Source organism: Pan paniscus, chromosome 4 (assembly GCF_029289425.2).
Source record: "Pan paniscus chromosome 4, NHGRI_mPanPan1-v2.0_pri, whole genome shotgun sequence".
Taxonomy (NCBI): Eukaryota; Metazoa; Chordata; class Mammalia; order Primates; family Hominidae; genus Pan; species Pan paniscus.
The window spans coordinates 155,327,620-155,334,241 of NC_073253.2; positions in this window are offsets into that span (position 1 = coordinate 155,327,620).

The following is a 6,622-nucleotide window of genomic DNA, read 5'->3' on the forward strand; positions in this document are numbered from 1 at the left end:
CCTCAGGTGATCCACCCGCCTCCACCTCCCAAAGTGCTGGGATTACAGGCATGAACCACCACGCCCGGGCTAGGCTCAGAGATTCTGAGAGGAAGGGTCTCAAAAACCCAGATCATCTAATATCTTCAGAGACAAGGAAGATGCCTTTCACTCCGCCTGGAACATTGTGCCCTCTCCTCACCTCATTAGCGACTTTCAGATCACAATTCCCTTACCTAGCCATAGGAAGCAGGTACTCCCACATAGCTTTCTCTAGTTGTTTTTTTTGTCTTTTGTTTTTTTTGTTTTGTTTTTTTGAGACAGAGTCTAGCTCTGTCACCCAGGCTGGAGTGCAGTGGCTCGATCTCAGCTCACTGCAAGCTCCACCTCCTGGGTTCACGCCATTCTGCCTCAGCCTCCTGAGTAGCTGCGACTACAGGCGCCCGCCACCACGCCCGGCTAATTTTTTGTATTTTTAGTAGAGACGGGGTTTCAGTGTGTTAGCCAGGATGGTCTTGATCTCCTGACCTCGTGATCCGCCCGCCTTGGCGTCCCAAAGTGCTGGGATTACAGGTGTGAGCCACCACACCCAGCCAGCTTTCTCTATTTGTGTGTGATTATTTACTTCTTGTTTCCTTCTTAACTAGACAAGAGAACAAGGAGCACATCTTGTTTTGCTCATCTCTAAATGCAAGCCCCATGCGTACGATATAGAAGGCACTCAATCAGTATTACCTAATCTTTGTGTACCTTCTATGCACCAGTGACTGTGCTGAGCAGTTCATATGTATTATCTCACTTAATTGTTACAACAGTCCAATCTTCATTTCACAGATGAAGAACCCAAGGCATGGAAAGACGAAGTGGTCACTTAATTTTTTTTTTTTTCTTCTTTTAAAAAATTTATTCTTCAGGCTGGGCGCCGTGGCTCACGCCTGTAATCCCAGCACTTTGGGAGGTCAAGGCGGGCGGATCACCTGAGGTCGGGGGTTCGAGACCAGCCTGACCAACATGGAGCAACCCCATCTCTACTGAAAATACAAAATTAGCCAGGCGTGGTGGTGCATGCCTGTAATCCCAGCTACTTGGGAGGCTAAAGCTGGAGAATCACTTGAACCCGGGAGGCAGAGGTTGTAGTGAGCTGAGATCTCACCATTGCACTCCAGCCTGGATGACAAGAGCAAAACTCCATCTCAAAAAAAAAAATTATTCTTCAAATGACAACTTTTAAAAAAATTATAGATTCAGAGAGTATATGTGCAGGTTTCTTACATGGGTATATGTTATAAATCTGAGGTTTGAGCTTCTAATGAACCCATTACCAAGAGTGAACATCGTCCCTCGTAGGAAGTTTTTCATCCCTTGCTTTTCTCCCTCCCTCCCCCCTTTTGGAGTCCCCAGTGTCTGTTGTTTCTACCTTTATGTCCCTGTGTACCTTTTGTTTAACTTTTTGTTACCTAATTGGTTTTCTGTTACTGAGTTAATTTGCTTAGGGTAATGGGCTTCAGTTGCATCCATGCTGCTGCAAAGGATATGATTTCATTTTTTTGTTTTATGGATGTGTAGTATTCCATGGTGTGTATGTACCATATTTTTAAAATTTAATCTATCATTGACAAACAGGTTGATTCCATGAGTTTGCTACTGAAAAGAGTGCTGCAATAAACGTACGAGTACAGGTGCCCTTCTGATAAGATGATTTCTTTTCCTTTGGGTAGATAACCAGTAGTGGGATTGGTAGGTGAATGGTAGTTGGTTTTTTTTGAGATGAAATTTTGCTCTAGTTTCCCAGGCTGGAATGCAATGGCACAATCTCAGCTTGCTGCAACTTCTGCCTCCCAGGTTCAAATGATTCTCCTGCCTCAACCTTCCAAGTAGCTGGGATTACAAGCATGCGCCACCATGCCTGGCTAATTTTTTGTATTTAGTAGGGACAGGGTTTCACCATGTTGGTCAGGCTGGTCTCAAACTCCTGACCGCAGGTGATCCACCCGCCTCGGCTTCTCAAAGTGTTGGGATTACTGGCATGAGCCACTGTGCCCGGCCTGTTTTAGATCTTTAAGAAATCTCCATACTGTGTCTCATAGAGGTTGTACTAACCTACATTCCCATCAACATTGTAAAACTGCTCCCTTTTCTCTGCATCCTCACCGTCTGCTATTTTTTTACTTTTGTTTTTTGTTTTTTTTTTTTTGAGACGGAGTTTCACTCTTGTTGCCCAGGCTGGAGTGCAGTGGCATGATCTCTGCTCACTGCAACCTCCACCTCTCAGGTTAAAGCGATTCTCCTGATTCAGCCTCCCACATAGCTGGGATTACAGGTGTGCGCACAACCACACCTGGCTAATTTTTGTATTTTTAGTAGAGAGGGGGTTCCACTACTTTTGGCCAGGCTGGTTTTGAACTCCTGGCCTCAGGCGATCCGCCTGCCTCGGCCTCCCAAAGTGCTGGGATTATAGGTGTGAGCCACTGCACTCAGCCTATTTTTTGACTTTTTAATAGTAGCCATTCTGACTGGTGTGAGATGATATCTCATTGTGGTTTTTAAATTTGCATTTCTGTCATGATTATTGATATTGAGTATTTTTTCATGTTTGTTGGTCACTTGTATATCATCTTTTGAGAAGTGTCTGTTCATGTCCTTTGCCCACTTTTTAATTTCCTTCCTTCCTTTCTCTCTCTCTTTCTTTCTGACAGAGTCTCGTTTTCGTCACCAGGCTGTAGTGCACTGGCACTATCTCGGCTCACTGCAACCTCCACCTTCCAGGTTCAAGCGATTCTCGTGCCTCAGTCACCCCAGTAGGTGGGATTACAGGCGCTTACCACCACGCCTAGTGTCTAGAAGGTTTTTATAGTTTGAGGTCTTATATTTAACTCTCTAATCCATCTTGTGTTAATTTTTGTGTATGGTAATAAGTAGGGGCCCAGTTTGCCCAGCTTCATTCTTCTGCATGGCCAGTCAGTTTTCCCAGCACCATTTATTGAATAGGGGGTTATTTCCCCATTGTTTATTAATGTCAGCTTTGTCGAAGATCAGTTGGTTGTAGGTGTGTGACTTTATTTCTGGATTCTCTATTCTGTTCCATTGATCTATGTGCCTATTTTTGTACCACTGCCATGATGTTGTGGTTGCTATAGCTTCGTAGTATAGCTCGAAGTCAGATAATGCAATGTCTCTGACTTTGTTCTTTTTGCTTAGGATTGCTTTGGCTATTCAGGCTCTTTTTTGGTTCCATATGAATTTTAGAATTGTTTTTTCTAATTCTGTGAGAAATGACGTTGGTAATTTGATAGGAATTGCCTTGAATCTGTAGATTGCTTTAAGTAGTATGCCATTTTAATGATACTGATTTTTTGTGCTTAAAAGGCTCAATATCGCAAAACTAGTAAATCCAGGCTGGGCACAGTGGCTCATGCCTGTAATCCTAGCACTTTGGGAGGCTGAGGCGAGCAGATCACCTGAAGTCAGGAATTTGAGATCAGCCTGGCCAACATGGGGAAACCCCGTCTCTACTAAAAATACAAAAATTAGCTGGGCATGGTGGCATGCACCTGTAATCCCAGCTACTCAGGAGGCTGAGGCAGGAGAATTGCTTGGGCCCACGAGATGGAGGTTGCAATGAGCCAAGATCGTGCCACTGCACTCCAGCCTGGGTGACAGAGCAAGACTCAGTCTCGGAAAAACAACAACAACCACCAAAAAAAAAAAAAACCCAGTAAATCCCAGGCAGTCCAACTCTAAAATTTAAACATTCTATTAGTTCATATTAGGGTGGCTGATAAATTAATGGTTTAATGAGTGGTCTGTGAAGCAGCCATACCCACTTAGCAGCCAAGTCTGATTTACCTGCAGGAGAACAGAGCTAATGCCTGACCAGGCAGGGCTAATAAGAGTGTCCAGGCAACGTGGCTTGAGCACTAGCCCTTAGAGAGATGCAAGAATCCTGGAAAATAATGGGTTTTTGGGGTAACCTTGAAAATACATTCTAGCTTCATCATTTATCCTTTCTGGGGCTCTCTCTGGGCCTCAATTTTTCAATCTGCTATGTGGGTTAATAATTACTGCCCTCAAGAGTATTATGAGGCTGGGCATGGTGACTCACACCTATAATCCTAACACTTTGGGAGGCAAGACAGGAGGACCACTTAAGCCCAGGAGTTTGAGACCAGCCTGGGCAACATAGCGAGACTCTGTCTCCACCAGAAAATTTAAAAATTAGGCATTGCCGGGCATGTTGGCTCACACCTGTAATCTCAGCACTTTGGGAGGCTGAGGCGGGTGGATCACCTGAAGTCAGCAGTTCGAGACCAGCCTGGACAACACGGTGAAACCCCCGTCTCCACTAAAAATACAAAAATTAGCTGGTTGTGGTGGCAGGCACCTATAATCCCAGCTACTCCGGAGGCTGAGGCAGGAGAGTTGCTTGAACCCGGGAGGCAGAGGTTTCAGTGAGCCAAGATCGCTCCACTGCCCTCCAGCCTGAGTGAGAAAGCGAAACTCCGTCTCAAAAATAAAAAAAAAAAAGTTAGCCAGACGTAGTGGCAGGTGCCTGTAGTCCCAGCTACTCAGGAGGCTGAGGTGGGAGGATCGCTTGAGCCCAGGCTGTCGAAGCTGCAATGAGCCATGATTGCATCACTGCACTCCAGCTGAGACCCTGTCTCAAAAAAAAAATAATCAAAAAAAGACGAAAAAGAACTGTTGTATGAAGATTAGATGATCTGAAACAAAAACCACAATGCATCATACCATCATACCTGGCTGGCAGCAGGCATAAAACAGATTTGTTTCCTTTCTTTAATGAATCTCTCTCTCATCTCAATCTGAAGGCTCTCTAATAAGGCTCAGCTGTAGCGAACGTTCTCCAGCTGAGGTGCAAAAGCAGCTATGACCTTTGCTCACATCTGCCTCCTCCCACACCAGACACTTCTTCCTTTCTATTTCTAGCTCATTGTTCACCAAGGTCCTTTCCCCTTTTCCAAGGTAGCTAGGATACAGGCTTGTTAGGCCTGGCTCCCAAATTCCCTGATGTGGCCAAGGCAAGGCCTTAGACAAGTGGACACAGGGGAAGCCAAAAAGAACATAAGCAATGGAAAAAAAATGTATCTTGAGAGTGGAGGTAAGGCTCACAAAGCCCTGTCCCATGACAGTAGCTCAGAAGCAGAAAGATGAACCAGCCAGGTTGGAGAAACCTGAACCAAGTCCCAGTGGGGAGGGCCAGGGTAAAGGGGAGCAGGGAATTAGCAGCAACCCTTATTCTGTGAGCAAAGTTAGGTTAGATCTTTCTTTCTTTCTGTCTTTCTGTCTTTCTTTCTTTCTTTTTCTTTCTCTCTCTCTTTTCTTTTCTTCCTTCCTTCCTTCTTTCTTCTTTTTCTCACTTTCTCTCTTCTTTGTTTATTTAGAGACAAGTTCTTACTATATTGCCCAGGCTGGTCTCGTACTTCTGGACTCAAGCAATCCTCTCACCTCAGCCTCCTAAAGTGCTGGGATTATATGCATGAGGCACGGCACCCGGCCTCTTTCTTGTTTGCTTTTTTTTTCTCTCTCTCTCCCTTTCTCAATCTCTCTTTCTCTTTCCCTTCCTTCCTTTCTTTCTAGATAAAGATCAGGGTTTTTTGTTTGTTCATTTGTTTGTTTCTTTGAGATGGAGTCTCACTCTGTCGACCAGGCTGGAGTGCAGTGGTGCCATCTCGGCTCACTGCAACCTCCGCCTCCCAGGTTCAAACGATTCTCCTGCCTCAGCCTCCCGAGTAACTGGGACTACAGGTGCACATCACCACAACCAGCTAATTTTTGTTTTTGTTTCTGTTTTTTTGAGACGGAGTCTCGCTCTGTCGCCCAGGCTGGAGTGCAGTGGCGTGATCTCCACTCAGTGCAACCTCTGCCTCCCGGGTTCAAGCAATTCTCCTGCCTCAGCCTCCCAAGTAGCTGGGATTACAGGCATGTGCCACCACACCCGGGTACTTTTTGTATTTTTAGTAGAGAAGGGTTTCACCATGTTGGCTAGGCTGGTCTCAAACTTCTGACCTCAAGTGATCTGCCCTCCTCAGCCTACCAAAGTGCTGGGATTACCGGCATGAGCCATCGCGCCCAATCTGTATTTTTAGTAGAGATGAGGTTTTACCATATTGGCCATGCTGTTCTCGAACACTTGACCTCAAGTGATCCGCCTGCCTCGGCCTCCCAAAGTGCTGAGATTACAGGTGGAAACCACTATGCCCGGGCAAGTATTTTTTAAAGGACTGAATGATTTGGGACCTCAGGTGACCTGGTATTAACTGGGATCCATGACAGGCTAGGAAGGACATTGTCTTGGTAGGGGCAGGCTGTTGTAGCTTTTTTTTTTTTGAGATGGAGTCTTGCTCTGTCACCAGGCTGGAATGCAGTGGCGTGGTTTCAGCTCACTGCAATCTCTGCCTCCCAGGTTTAAGCGATTCTCCTGCCTCAGCCTCCCAAGTAGCTGGGACTACAGGTGTGCACCACCATGCCCAGCTAACTTTTTGTATTTTAGTAGAGACAGGGTTTCATCATGTCAGCCAGGATGGTCTTGATCTCCTGACCTCATGATATGCCCGCCTCGGCCTCCCAAAGTGCTGGGATTACAGGCATGAGCCACCGTGCCACGCCTGTTGTAGCATTTTTAAGC